Here is a 16,059-nt window from a genome sequence, read left to right on the forward strand (position 1 = left end):
GATAAAGAACCTGCCTGCCAATGCAGGAGATCTGGATTCAATCCCTGGGTCAGGAAGATCCCCTGGAGAAGGGCATGGCAAGCCACTCCAGTATTCTTACCTGGAGTATCCCATGGACAAAGGAGCCTGGTGGGCTACAATCCATAGTGTTGCAAAGAGTCGGAAATAACTGAAGCAACTTAGCACGCATGCACAATTTTCAGTGTAATTAACCAGGACCAGCTCCTGTAAGCCCTAGAATTCAGAGGTAGGATTCTGGGATGAGGTTGTGGAATGGAAAGAGAATAATAGTTCCAATAGTGTCAAATACCTAATAGATTTACTTCACACTTTTATGTATCGATAGATGTGGTATAGCCAGTGGAAATTTAGAAAATAGTATATGCTATAAAATTTTAATGCGGTTTTCATTGTAGTAGATAAAAATGAAATTAGCAATAAGAAGGAGAAGGGAAAGACAGAGGATGAGATGGTTGGATGGACATGAGTTTGAGTAAGCTCTGGGAGTTGGAGATGGACAGGGAAGCCTGGTGTACTGCAGTCCATGGCGTTCCACATGACTGAGTGACTGAACTGAACTGAACTGAAGCAATAAGAAATATCATTTTGACTCTTTCAAAGACTATGAGAGTGTATTTCAAGATCTTAATGCGTTATGTGAGGTTCAAGATGACAGTCAAAACTGAATGACACCCACAGACCATGCAGATCACTCAGCAAGTCTTAGCTGAAGTTGGGGATTTCATTAGTTCTCTTTCCAGAGTGTCTTTCAGTAAGAGAAAGGTATTTATTTGCATTTCATTCCTCATACTGTACCTCTTAGTAATGAGTCAATATCTCCAGAAATAACTTGAGCTAGAAGCAGAAAAAAAGAATCTGATAATTTCAATCATGAGTAGACCATACGAGTTGTTTTCAATCTACATATAACTAGCTAATCTCTGGTATTGGCACATGTACCCACGTGTCCTGGATTTGTATCAGGTAGCTAAGGTAGGTTCTCCCTTGTGTCCCTGCATTGCAGAGTTACTGACACTGCCCTTCTGACATGGAGTCTCCTGTGGTCCTGAGGACAGCGTTGCTAGGCAACAGAAACCTCCACTCCATCCTTTCCAGGAGTGAGCCACATTGGCACACCTCCATCCACATCTGGACACCAGGCAGGTGTCTGGAAGTGAGTCATTCTCTAGAGAACATTTGCCTCTCAGATTTAGGGGGAAGTCAGTTTAAATCAGAGCATGTAAAATAAGCTCTAATAGCCTTGAAGGTATGAATATAGTTTTGTGAAACACAGAGCTTGATGGAACTGCATAGTCAGGCTGGAGAGAGTCAAACATCGACCAGGAGAAGATCTGATGTTAGCAGACAAGGCATTTCAGCTGGAGACCAGATGATAGGTTTTGAAATGTGCTCCTTGTGGAAAAGCCTATGGAAGAGTTCCAGTAGCTCTCAGTCAGAGAGCAGGTTTAAGAGAATAGGAACACGCTTTTAATTAACATGGTGACTAAAAATACAGAATGTTTCTTTTGTGGGTTTTTTCAACTATGTATCCCTACTTAAGTTCTCCTTCTATCTTTCAATAATCCAGTATGATAATTTTATGCCGCAAAGTTTTAGAAATCCTGGCACATCAGTGAAGAAAAGATGTTGGCTAAAATATTTCATGTTATGTGAAAGCAAAGGTAGAAAATTGGGATAGATAAAAGCATTTAGGAATTTGATTATTAAAATCTGTATGTTAGGAGAAAAGAACTGGTGTTTCTGGCTTCTGTCTGTTTAACACAGATTAGAATCATTAAATTAAGAAGGTTCATATGAAGATATTTAATTTTAACTTGCAGAAATGTCTAAGGTAAATAAAGTATAACTGAGCCTCCTTTTTAAGGACTTCCCTGGTGCTCCAGTGGTTGAGGATCTGCCTTCCAAAGCAGTGGATGTGGGTTTGATCCCAGGTTGGGAACTAAGATTCTACATGCTAATGGGCAGCTCAGTCTGCAAACAGTAACTAAGACCTGAAGCAGTCAGAGAAACAAATACAGAAATAAAATAGTTAAAAGTGGACTTTTTTTTTTTTCGGGTTTGAGAAGGAATGCACCATCTCCCTAAAAAGTTTAATATTCCTTATTCAAGTTTAATCATCTCTTTAGAATGGGAAAAGCGATAGTACTTGTTGAACCGGAATTACTATCAAAATTAAAAAAGCTGACCATATTTGTTTAGCCACAAACCAATCTTACTTAAATCAGGACTGTCCAACAGAATTTTCCATCAGCCATTCATGATCTGAATTCTAATGTATGAGATCAATTTAAATATGATACACATAAAACGTCATGAGACACTTCTGTTTCATAATAAATAAGGCAGTGGCCAACTATTACTCATTGGTAGCTTTTTTGAGATAAGCTATCAAGTCCTCCCTCTCTCCCTTCTTCTTGATGCCAGCAAAGATCATCTTTGTTCCAGGGATGTACTTCTTGGGATTCTCCAAGTACTCCATCAGCGTCTCCTCTGCCCAGATGATACCTTTGTTCTTGTTGTCCTCTGTGTAAGAGAATCCAGAAGCCTGACCTGTCTTTAGTCCAGACAGACCATGGAGGTTTGGCCCAGTCTTGTGCTTGCCTCCCTTTTCCACAGTATGGCACTGGGCACACTTCTAAACAAAAATCTTCTTGCCCTTCTCAACATCACCCATTTTTAAATCGTTCTTTCTCTGTGCGCGACTGAGTAATTCTCGTTCACACGCCGAACGCCCCGCTTTCTAAAAAAAGTGAACTTTTATATTCCCTGTTTTCAGAATTGTCACATTGTTTTGCTGAGTTCAGTTGTGTTCCTCCCCCAAAATGTCTTGGAATCTTAATCCCTACTCCCTCAGAAAGTGATCTTACAGGATCTCTGTAGGATCTTTACAGAGATTGTCAAGAGAAGAATGAGGTCATTAGGATCCTAAATCAGTATGACTGATGTCCTTATAAAAAGTGAGAATTTGAACCCAGACACGCATACCAGGGAGATGGCGTGAGGAGCAGAGGAGACACCACCTGCGACCGGAAGTGATGCTGCTGGGATCTTGAGCCGGGGGCTGAGGGAGCACGAGGGAGACAGGTCACCACATTGGGGCTTATGTCCAGGTAGCACCTTCCCGGAAACAGGTCATGAACCAAGCAGTCTTGGGGGATTCTCTGTTAATATCAGAGACTGTCCCCAGTATGAAGAAACAGACTGGGGAGAATGTAGTTGGGTGGGGGTGGCCCCTGTATCATTCGGGTGGCTCCCCGGTTCTTGAGGAAATGAAAACAGCTGTACTGGTCTCACAAGTGGAGCCTTTCCAAGAACAGAAGTGAAGCTCTAGAAGCAGTTCAGTCTTCCCTGTTCCTGTCAGAAGGCTTGCCAACATTGTAAAATCTAGATTTTGGGAACAAAAGTCCTGGTGGGTGGAGCTTGCATGCTTTCTCTGTGCCTTCTGAACAAACCCTGTCAAAGAAAGGTCCGACTCGGTCTTCTCCAGCATCCAAGAGACTTCTCAGAAGGAAATAAAAAAGAAAGGCTATTTTGGAAACTAGGCCTATGACACATGTTAAAGGTCTCTCCCACAGATAATAGTTAAAAGCTGGAGACATCTGAGCAGGTAACTGTAACGTATTCAATGCCAGAAGCAAAATTTGGATCCAATTTGTTCTTTGATAGACTAATACCTGTCTTGTGGCTAATAATATAAAATGCACGCTGTAAGATCTCATCACACATGCACATATTTTGCTAGCGGGCAAACACACAGTGGCATTCCTCAGGCCCCTTCCTGTGGCTCATAGCAGTTCTAAGTCACTCTCCTTTCTAGTGCCCCCTCACACTTGTAAGAAACCTGCTACCACATCCCAGCCATGGATTCAGTTACCTGACATGACCAAACAGCCTCCTGAACCCCAGGGAGCGGGAGTCCCACCCGTGGGCCTCCCGTTCCCAAGCTCAGCCTCAGACCGTAGCCTCGTCACTTCGCAGTTGTCTGCACCGTATTTACTCCCGCACTTGTGGTGGTGGTCTTTGGTTTGTTGGCACATCAAACTGCTTTTTAGGTTTAATTCATCCAAAGTGTGTTACAGTCAAGGTCTCTGAATTGGGTAATGGCTTTCCTGTGGGATCCTGGGGGCCCCAGCATGGATCTGCTTTTCCTCTGTGTGTGAAGTGGGAACCGAGTGAGGTCATCCTTTTGGGAAGTTAGCCTTGCTGGGATGAAGCTTCCACAAAAACACTCAGTTTTTTCCAGTATTTGGTAGTGAAAGATGTTAACATGTTGATGATACTACATCTCTGGCTTAATAGAAATTGAGGATGTTCTTGAGTTTGTATCAGTTATGGAAACTAGTTCTGGGTCTTTGTCAAAGAAGAATACAAGGTGAATGTGTTTGAATGTTCATTCTTTCCTGAGAGAACACGAGTGCACACCCTGTCACTAAGTTCTGTCTGACTCTTTGTGATCCTGTAGACTGTAGCCCGCCAGACTTCTCTGTCATGGGATTTCCCAGGCAAGAATACTGGAGTGGGTTGCCACTTTCTTCTCCATCTTTCCTGAGTAGCTGTTGTTAAAAAGTGGTCCTAAGGGCCCATCTGGATGAGGATGATTAAGTGGAGACTGTAAAGTCCTGAGATGATAAAGTGGATTTTGATAGCATCAAAGCTGGTGGCTGTGGTGGCCTCAGGAAATTGAGATGCTTCCAGCCACAGCTGTGTCCTTCCCCAGTCCAGCAGACTCTGCCTCTGCCTATCCTGGTCCTGGCTTAGACACTGGAGGAGGCTGTTTGGATACCAGCTTTTATGTCATTGTTTTTCAGACAGTTGTGTGGGTGGCAATCAGCATTTTGAAAACAGAGGAGAGTAAATAACAGTGCGGATACTGAAATGGTGTGTCTAATACTCCAGAGGAAATGTGACACTCATGTTTCCTGGAGGCCTGCCCTGAGCCCTGGGCGTCTTCCGAGCCCCTGCCTGTGGCTGAGGCCCTCTCCTGCTCAGCGCTTCTGTCTGGAGCTCACCTGGCCTGGGTGTTTCTCTCACGGGATGGCCCTGGGGAAGGCTCATCTATTTCAGTCCTGGAAGATTGTAAGCTAAATGCTGCCAGATCAGCAGGATTATAGAAACTCACAGCAAGCCTGCTTTCTCACAGATGTTTCTGCTCATCCCCTACAGGTCCGTCTGCAGCAGGCCTTTCTCCATCCATTCCCTGTGGGGTCAATTAAGTCCCTTGATGCTCCAAATTTCTTTTCTCCCAGGGTCCTGCCATCCACTGAAGCATCTTCCCCCTTGTCAGCACTGGGCTCCTGACTCACTTCTGTAGTCTGTGACTCAGCAGAGCAGCCATGTTTGCTTGACAATAGCCAGCAAAGCCTACAGTTCTGATTCCTTTTGTAAATTAACATTTAAAATATCAGTAACTATTCATAGGGGCCAGAAGATTTAATGTGAATCACTGGTGGTTCCGAGGGGTTAAATACCACAGAAATACATGGTTAATTTCCAGCCTCATGGAATGACAAGTCATTTTTTTCTTGACCACGACTATAGAATTTAAAGCAACTGAATAACTTAGAATAGCATGTCTGAGTATAAAACGTGTGATGGAAAGATGATGAGACTTACCATGCTCAAGCTCATGTGGTTTCTTCCTTTAGCGCCCTATTCTTATTCTCCATCTTATATCACAATACAATTATTTTTCAACAGAAGAGAGACCCTTAACTTCCAAAATAATTTCTAAATATGTTTGGATCAAGGGTGAGGTTTTATTTTTGTCAGATATTGGCAGTCAGTGAAGAATATTTTTTTTGCATAGACCCTGACTCTTGACTTCTTTGATTTTTTTTAAATTAAAACAAAAATGTGGAAAATTTAGAACCAGAACCTTTTACTCCAGATTGCCCAAAAATCTCCAGATGATTTTTTTGTTAACTGAGTCAGTTAAATATTTCTGTGATATCCTGTGACCCAGTCATCGATGAAGAGCTCAGCTGCATGTGGTGTTGTCTATGACTGGCTTCACCAGGGTGGAGGATCCAACAAGTCCAGTCTGAACAGAGGGACTCTGGGGGTGCTGCAACTCGAGGTGAAGGTGGGCACAGAGCCCGCTTCCTGATGAGGAGAGGTGGGCAGGGCGGTGGCTGGCATGGCTTTGAAGTATCTGAGAGGGGTGGGGGGCCTGTAGGGAAGAGTCACACTGCAGGCAGCATGATCTGAGAGTGTGTGTGTGAGAATCACTAGTGGCGATTAAATCCGCAAGTGGTCTAGAAGTTGGAGCATTTGGAATCATTGGCCATTTTTCTATGTCATATTTAAAACCAAACTATATGTAAAAGTACTACTTTTGTTGGAACCAGTACATACTTTGCTGACAGTGTACCTGGTCCCTTGACTTTGGTTTTTCCATATGGGTATATCAGTTGAAAGATAACCTAATCTAACGTGTTCAGTTTCTTGAGGTAAATCCCATAAGGCAAGACTGGTTTTAATGTATAGTCACCACTTTAGAACATGGGATTTAACCCACTTTAAACATGTTTAAAACATGGGCTTTAACCTCCAGGTCAGTACAGCATTTGAGTGCTTTTCATAGGCTGCCTTGAGTTTGATGGTGTAATCTATTGAAAGGATAGTTAATTTTGCTTACTTAATAAAATGTGCAGTCTGGTTGCAATATGGCTTGACTGAGATAATGTATCAGAAACGGTTGGGAGAGTCTGGCCGTGGGAACCTCACATCGCCGTCCTCAGGCTCACCCCTCCCCCTCCTCCCTCTCACCGACTTAAAGGAACAGAAAAATGCATTTGCTTTTTCCACTCATTTTAAAAAGGAAGATTCAGGTTTAAAAAATAAATATTTTCAAATGAAACATATTCTTCTTTGTATTCATTTATTTCTTTTGTAATCCTATAGGACTGAAACACTGAAAAATATGGAAAAGTAAATGGAATGTTATTACAGTAGATTTTTCTTGGCTTTACATTATGTTCAGACACAGTCACCATCCAAATATGCAGACTGTGGTGATACTAAGAAACTGTTTTTGAGAGACAGAATTTTTCTCAGAAGTACTATCTTAAACAGGGTAGAGAAATCTTCTGTAGCATTACATAGCCTTAAGATGGGCTCAGTCACTAATCCACAAATACAGTGTTTTCTATGCATCATTTATACTGTATGATTTTTGTCCTTCAGAAAACATGTTTTCTTTTTTAGGTAACACTTGTGATAACCTGGATTTGTCTCTCTCATTGACTATGAAGGACTTATGTGTATATTAATAAGATGCGTTGGATTATCCTAATTACTTTCATGTGACTTTGCCTTGGAGACTAGACAGTGTATGACAGTGAACTTCAGGAGAGGATGTGAACACTGGATTCTCAGTGGGACGGCCACTCTGCTTCCTCCCAGCCCGGTGAGCACACGTTTGAAGGCACCTTCAAGACAGCCCACTGCTGGAGGAGACGTGGGTGCCGCAGAACAAATCCATGGCCGAGGGCATGAAGAGAGGACTCGGTGCTGCCGACGGTTTCCCGGTCTTCCTAACTTGTGAAGGGGGTGCGATGCTGAAGAGGTGGCTGGGCGTCCACCAGGGCTTCTGAGGTGCCAGTGCTCACGTGGACCTGGGTCTCAGCCACCTCCCAGGGTGCAGAGTCTCTGATGAGTGGCCCATCTGGCCTCAGGTTCTGTCATCGTGTGTCCGTGTGTGGTGAGGGCAGCCGTGCCGCTCCGTGGGCTGTCCGTGATGAGTCCATGGCAGGTGGTCCCTGAGCCCCCATGCAGCCCGGAGGCTGCTCTTATTAATAGTCGCCGCTCCATCCTCCCCAGCCCTGCACAGACTCAGTGCGCTTGTTCAGCCTGCCGGGCACAAACAGCAAGGGATGCGTTTCCCTGTCATTATGCTCATCTTTTCAGTCCAGTGGAACTGATATTTTAAAAAGTCTTTCTGAGCTCCTGCCCTGTGATGGAAGACACAGGGATGATCAGTTGAAGCCCTTGACGCTTAGAGATCGTGCACGCCAGTGAGGAGGCAGAAGCCTGGGTTGGCTGAGCTAACTCTTGTGGAAACTGCTACGGTAGGTGTGTACCAAGTGCTTAAACATGGGGTTCCCCTGGCGGCTCAGTGGTTAAGGACCTGCCTGACCATGCAGGGGATACCAGTTCTGTCCCTGGGCAGGGAAGATCCCGCATGCTGCAGGACAGCTAGACCCTGCACCACCACACCCGGGCCTGTGCTCTAGAGCCAGCCAGCCTACGTGCCACAGCCTCTGTGCCCGCACCCTCGAGCCTGTGCTGCACAAGAGAGGCCACCGCGAGGAGCCCACATACTTCAGTGAAGGGGAGCCCCCGCTCAGCACAGCTGGAGAAGCCTGCACAGCAGTGAGGACCCAGCACAGCCGAAAATACAAAAGATCTTTAGAGAAAAAGTATCACGACGTTATACCCCCAACACCTGTCGCGTGTATCTCTTAAGGACAAAGCATTTTGCATAATCCCAATATTATCATCAAACTCAGTACATGCAATATCAACACTAACATTACTTTAATTAATTTTATTTAACATTAATGTTAATAAACACTGATGCTACAAAATACGAAACTCATAAAACTTCTCCTGTTGTGCTAATAATGCTCATTCATTGAGAAGCGTAGCATCTCACCTCAGCTTTGTGATTAAGTCTCTTCAAACTTTCACCCACACACCACCCTGTCTGTTCTTGTCTTTCCATAAGTTGTTGTTTCTAAACACATTGGGCAGTTTTGTCATAATTTTCACACATCTGCATTGTTATCTGATTATTTCCTTGTAAAGTTCTGGTTGAACACTTTGGAAATGAAATCAGACAGGTAATGTTTGGTCTCCTTCCCAGCGTGTCTTATCAGGAGGTCAGTTGGTCCTTCTGGATGGTTTTGTGTGCTCTCCAGATTTATCTACTGGAAGGTGCCTTTTCCGTTTGTAGTTAATAATTATTCTGTGATTTGTTGATATTATGCAAATAGTCCATTCTCTTGAAAGCACTTTTCACTGAATGATTTTAGCATCACTTGGCAATCCCTAAAAGAATCAGTTACATTGGTGGTTGCAGACTGGTGATCTTTCTAATGATTTTGCTCCCTGTATATTTATTTGCGGGCATTCTTTCTGTATTGGCTGTTTTCCCCTATTTCCCTCTCCCTCTCTGGCTTTCTGTAGTGGATATTGCTGTGGACTTACAGAGACTTATTCAGTCTTAGGACCAGAGTTCTCTCATTTTTGGTCAGAAGACTTGACACATTCTGTCAGACTTGTCCCTTCCTGGCTTACCTGCAGTGCCGCTGTAACACTGTGACCTGTGGTGATGCCTTAGAAAGAGTGAATGTGGAGTCCTGGAGGCCTGCGCAGAGTTGGAAATTGCTAGCCCCGGTATAATTTTGAGGGAAAGCTAATTTAGTTGTTGTGGTTTTAAGTGAAGTCCTTACTGTGTACTGAGCTCTGGGAACTTAAAAATGAAGGAGGAGGAGGGGGGAGAAGAGAGGTGAAACCCAGAAAATCAGAGAAGGAAAGCGAGCCTGTCCTCTGGGCCCTTGGAGGGCGGAGGGAGGCACGCACTCACAGTGGTGTCTGTGTGCCCGACAGCGTCTGTCTGTCGGCGCAGGCCCCTCCGGCTGGGGGTGGCAGGTGGGGAGCAGACAGGAGACAGGTGACCGCGCTCTCGAGCCTGCGTCTCCTGCGCTCCAGCCCCACCTCGGTAACAGCGGACGGAGCACAGAGAATCCACCTGCCCTGCTGGGGTTCCATCGTGTTGCCGCCCACACCACTTCACGTCAGCCATCAGCCCACTCCGCCTGGGTCCTCCGTATGTAAATCAGAGGCCTTAAAAGTCCTACCTAACAGGGCTCTTGTGAAGATTAAATGGTGGCATCCATTATCCTAATAAAAACAGCAGACATTTATCGAGTCTTTAAAATGCACCAGGCATTAGAACATGTGTTTACATATATTACTTTTGATCTCTATTTAAATGTTAAAAAGCCCTTAGCACAAAATATATATGCAATGCATAGTAACCAGAATTATTATTTGGGAAACTGTTCTTAGTTTGTATATATCACAACAATTGGTTATCTCTGTGTTTTTAAAGAATCACCATTTGCAATAGACAAAGCCGGTCTCTTGTGTCTATTTTTTATATCAGATACTGGAAAGAACTGGCTCATGTATGAGTACATGGCATCAGTGCTATCTGTGGGAATCCCCTTCATTATAGTTTTAAAAACCGTACCGAACGACAAGTGTATATGAGTGATGTGAACAAAATCAATATTTTAGGCAAGCACCAAATTTAATTAGCATCAAAATATGCAAAAACTGTACAGTGTGTATGGTTTCCAGGTAACGCCAGTTTCATCTTCCTCTTTTTCATAAATAATGTCAATCCACATGAATCACTGTCTTGTTTTTACAGATTCACATGTGTAAATTACAGAAAAACAAAATTCTACCAGAAAATTGTATGGAAACTGTTCTCGAGTATTTCACTACAGCTGAGCAGAGGGAAGGGAGAAGGCCGAGGAGGCACCCAGGTTGATCACACCTGGTGTTAAAAATCCTGAGGAACCCTGGCTGATGAGACAGCAGGTAAGATGGGCGTGGGGCACGTGGGTGTGTGGAGCAGCGGGAGTTTAATGAAATAAAATGTTTTAAAGTAGTTTAAAGGGATTTTTAGATTGCACAGCTTAAACTTGCAGAGAAAAACAAACATTTTATAAGAAATTGAACTCAGGAATAGTTTTTATCAACGTGGTTTTTCCTTAATGTGTGAGGTTTTCTTTGCTGAATTCTCAATCCTTGATTAAAAGAAAAGCCGTTGTTATCTTTCAGGAAGATAAAAATCTGACGACATATATAACTTGTCTAAGCTAGAAATCTGGAACAAGTAAAAACCGCGACTCGCACTTGGGTCGTTAGAGACGAATGTGTCCGAGGAATGGATTGTCACATAGCATGGAGCTGTCCTGTAGTTTCTCTAGGAGGGCGCATTGTGTTTAGCTCAGGTTGGTGGGCGAAGTGCAAGAGGTGTCCATCCTCACCCTAAACACACACTCAGACATGAAGTTCCCTGAGTTAAACTTCCTGAGAAACTTCAGAGGTGGATTTCTGTCAGCTGGCCCCTGCTCCCAGCCATTCCACAGTCAGGCCTAATGACCAGGTTCTCTCTCTGTAAGCTGTCTTAGTTGTGTTGGGATTTACGCAGTCTTGTCCTCCTGGATGAGGTATTTTGTGCAGAAACCAGCAGGAGACTTTATCCTTGGGGAAGGTAGAGGAAGCTGCAGCCAGTTGTTGGTGGTGTTGGGAATGCAAGGAGGATGCCATCCCCAATTGATGAAAGTCTCCTTAAGGGTGTGAAGAAGCTGCAGCTCATGTTTGATTTCCTTGCAAATCTAAATAGGAAACGGTGGCCCACTGAGGGTGATCTTCTTAGTTATGTGAGTGGGAAGCTGCAGCTGAGTGATGGTGGTGTCCTGGAGAAAGCAGAGGGAGTGCTGGGTACCCGCCGATGGGTCCTTGGGAGTAGATGGGAGCTGCAGCAGATCAGTGGCTTTATCGTTGGGATGCAAAGGAGGATGCTGTGGTCCCATGGCGAGAATGTCCTAAGATGTAGAAGAATCTTGAGGCTCATTCACAGTGTCACCAGGGGCTGCAGAGGGCAGCTGTGGTGTGTCTTGGTGTTCTCGAGACTGTGTAGGAAGCTGCTGTTGATTGAGGGTGGTGTCCTCCCGAATCTGTTCTGGAAGTTGTGCAAATGATGAATTAAATGGGGATCTGCGACTACCTGGTGATGTCATCACAGGAGATGCACACAGTTCTCTGGAGCCAATGACAGTGGTGTTTCCAGGGATATAAATGGAAAACAGTGGCTAACTGACTGTGGTCTTACTGGGAACACACAGGGAGCTGCGACTGCTCTATGACCCTGCCCTTAGAAGTGTTGGTAGGGAGGCTGCAGCATGTTGGTGGTGTGACCTCAGGAGTGTGAAGATGCAATGGGGATAAGATATTCCTTAGGCCTTAAGGAGTAGACTCAGAAACACACAAAAATATTCACATGCTTTTAAATACCAAGACATGCATTCTGCCTAACAAAACTGACCATAGGTGTGGCTGTAGGAGCCTGATGTGTGAGCAGGAGGGTCTGTATCTCCCATGTCTGATGGAGAAATGCGGGGACGCCTGTCTTGTCTCCTGGTGGAAGAGGAGGTCAGGTACCTCCTCCATCTCCTTCAACCTCTCTTCTCTGCAATCTCCACGTCTCTGTGAGCCATGAGCTAATCATCACAGAATTATTTACTCAAGTGTATTTTCGTCTCTGTGAAAGATACTAATTTTTCTTCTCTCACAGTAATGCTACATGTGGATGCGACCTTATTAAAACCTACTCCAGACTTTGATTTATAAAGCCTTTCCCCTAACACTGTTATTTAGGATTCATGTGTTGGCATAAGTCATTTTGCAGGTCACAGAAGTTTGAGACTGAACTTTATAATCTTTATGGCTCTGATAATATATTAGCGCAGTTTAAACGACTTTGAAATTGAATTTCTGTCAACTAATTCCTGATATTTTTAATCTGACCTATAAATTGTCAAGTCCCAACAAGTATCAGTCATGAAAACATGTAAAAAGAAGATGAAGAAAATTATTTTAGTGGCAATACCAGTTAATTTGTCCATTACCACATGGTGATAGGAAATGATCTTTTTCTTTAATTTTATTAGGTGTTTATTATATCTTGTGGATAGGAAATTAGATTTTGATTTCAAATGAATCACATTGGAAACTATGAAATTGACAGAAAGTTAACAATTTTCACTGTCCTATATATATTATAAACTGAAAATCAAATTCAGTTTCTTTACAAAAGCCAAAGATGAACTTTTTAAGATACCACTTTCAAATATGATAACTCTAGTGTCAACACAGAGAAACCTTATGTGCAGTAACTTCAACATGTGCTTATTATAAGTTCGTGTGACCACCAGTTACATTTTTAAGCTACTGAGGGGTTTTCATTGTATTTGAAAGTAAACTTTGTCTGTGCCAGTAGTTTTTCAGTGTGGTTGTATGACCTGTGCATGCATTCTAAGTCGCTTCAGTTGTGTCTGACTCTTTGCAACCTCATGGGCTGTAGCCCGCCAGGCTCCTCTGTCTGTGAGGTTCTCCAGGCAAGAATACTGGAGTGGGTTGCCATTTCCTCCTCCAGGGGATCTTCCCGATCCAGCAATCAAATCTGTCTCTTATGTCTCCTGCATTGGCAGGCAGGTTCTTTACCACCAACATCACCTGGAAGGCCAAAAAGAGCACTTGTCCCACGAGCCAGCCGGGAGATTTCATTGCGTTCGAAAATACTTTCTGTTTGCCAGTACTTTTTCAGTGTAATCGTATGGCTTATTTGTGCCAAATAAATTAGCATTAATTTAAAATGCAGACAAGTAGGTCAATGTTAAGTCAAATGACGGAGATTTAAGAGACTGAAATGGCAACATGAGAAAAATGGTCAGAGTGCAGATCATGAAGACAAACTGTAGGAAGGACGTGACTCTGTTCAGGCACATGCAGGGCTCTGACATAGAAGAGCCTTGTGATCTATGTGAGGCAACAGGCAAGAGTCACACGGACAACAGTTTAGGATCACTAGCAGAAAAATTAGTACTGTTCTGAAATGGCAGACTGTAACGGATCATTTCTCTACTTTTCTCTCACACCCATCAAAAAATTGCCAGTGCTGCTGGATAATACAGAATAAAAATGTGTGGGTTTTGAGCCAAAACCTTGACATCAAAAGATGGAGATGACTAGAAACCAAATAAGTTTTCTAACATCACAGCTAGGAGCGAAATTTGAGTCTCCAGTGTGTCCTGGGTTTACAGCCCTGGACGGTCACTTCACAGTGGTGGCAGGAGTCCTGAGACATCGGGAAGGGTGTGGTGTGTGCCTGGTGTGTCAGGGGCTGCAGCTATGGTCTGTATACAGATGGGGCCTGTTGACAGGAGCAGAAGAAGCAGACTGAAAAAGTCTGCTCCTCTCAGTCTTAAAACTGTGAGGACCTCTTGCAAATACCCATGGTCATGAGTGGAAAAAAGAAATTGAGATGGGTCCTCTGGGGATCTGCCTGAGATCGTGCCGGCCTGTCTCAGCTCTCGGTGTAGATAAGCGCCCTTCTGTCATATCCTTATTTCATGTTTTTCACACTCTGTACTTTTTGATGATTTCTCTCTTGAAAAAGGCCTCTGAGTAGAGTGCTGAAGTGAGTCTAAGAAGTGAAATGTTCTAAGGCCAGAAGGCACAGTGGACCTTATAGAGAAATTTCTGTTGAGTGGTCTCATTCAGCCATGATTTAGTGCTATTGGGCTGGGCTGAACTGGGCTGAATATTACTGAGGGGCTGATAGACCTTGGATATTGTGACCAGAGGCTGGCAAAAGCCTGCCTGGTATGCCCTCCAATGGCTCTTCAGGACTCACTGATTCTATGTTTACAGCAACACTATGGATTATATAACTGCAAATACTGAGAACTGGCCTGAATCAGTTGTCTTTGTATGAAAAATATTAGTATTGTTCAAATAAAAATTACAACAGAATATTTAAAGACAAACTTTTAAAATGGTAAAATACGATTTTTTTAAACATTAAGTCATGACACTCAAACATAAATGAAACTTTGGCAAAGATTCATTTAATTTATAATTAAGGAGGAAACCAGTTATCTGTTACAACTGATTCAGAGAATTCGATCAACACACACACACACATGAAACTGGAAACGCTGAAGTGAACCTTCATTATGGTTGCAAACCTAGTCAGCATCCAGTGGCTGAATATCATCTACATTTCTGTGGACAAGTATAATTTGTGTTACTATCAGTTTTGCAGAGAGAGTTCTAAAATAGCTCAAAGACAGTGAAAGACACAGATAATCAAAACACATGCTACACAGGACATCAGACATCGTTAAGGAAAGTAATTCTCCATATTTTTTGTAACAAGAATAAACATTTTTGTATAGAGTCAGCATGCCAAGAAAACAGTGCTTTTATGTATCAGTGTTAAAGAATTGGAAAATAGATTTTAGAAGGCAGAGTTCTTTTTCAGTATTAGTAACGTGCACGGGGTGCCCCAGGCGGAAGTGGCGACTACCAGGGTATTAGTGCACTCCCCTGTTGCCCATGCTGTGCATCCTCCTTCTGCTTCTCACTGTGGCGGGCTTGAGCATCCCACACCCCACAGTCAGCACCCTTCTCCTGGCCTCCCCACCACTGCTCTGTGACACGCAGACTACCCTTGGCCCAAACACATGAGCACACAGAAGGCATGTAAATCACGCACACAGTAGGCAGGCAGTCAGTAAGCGTTCCCTATTATGTCCGTGGGTCACAGAATTTTGGTCCATGACTTATGGTTCTTTCGACCTTCATTTTGTTGATATATAGTAACAATTGTTTATTCCTCCAAAAAAATTAAGCTTCTTTGAGATTGTGTGTGTATGCTAAGTCACTTCAGTGGTGTCTGACTATTTGTGACCCTATAGACCGTGACCTGCCAGGATCCTCTCTCTGTGGGATTCTCCAGCCATGAATACTGGAATGGGTTTCCTACCCTCCTCCAAGAGATCTTCCGGACCCACGGATCGAACCTGAGTTTCTTATGTCTCCTGCATTAGCAGGCGGATTCTTTATCTCTAGTGTCACCTAAAAAGAGCAAAGTAACCATTTTTACTGTCATTACTTTTGAAGAACTCAGTACTGCTTTTTCTAGACACAGTAGGAGAGCAGTTGTAAAGGTATTATATTTTATTTTTCAAATTCATGGATTTGATCTATGAAGCTCCAATATAACAGTAGGATTTTCAGTTTTTGAATCTTCGTTATTGTATGTAATAATACAAATGTGTTGCCTCAGTTGAGGAGTAGATGGGATCGTAGCCAGACGTTCTTACTTGCCTGATTTCTGACTAAGGCTGATGTGATTTTCAGTAACGTTCTGTCTTGAGAAGGAAAATTTAG

General features: G+C 43.4%; 1 pseudogene; it reads right to left on the reverse strand.

The window, feature by feature from the left end:
* Positions 1-2,374: 2,374 nt before the first annotated feature.
* On the reverse strand, positions 2,375-2,695 carry LOC136176764 (cytochrome c pseudogene; annotated as a pseudogene).
* Between the last annotated feature and the right edge of the window lie 13,364 nt (positions 2,696-16,059).

Source organism: Muntiacus reevesi, chromosome 10 (assembly GCF_963930625.1).
Source record: "Muntiacus reevesi chromosome 10, mMunRee1.1, whole genome shotgun sequence".
Taxonomy (NCBI): domain Eukaryota; kingdom Metazoa; phylum Chordata; class Mammalia; order Artiodactyla; family Cervidae; genus Muntiacus; species Muntiacus reevesi.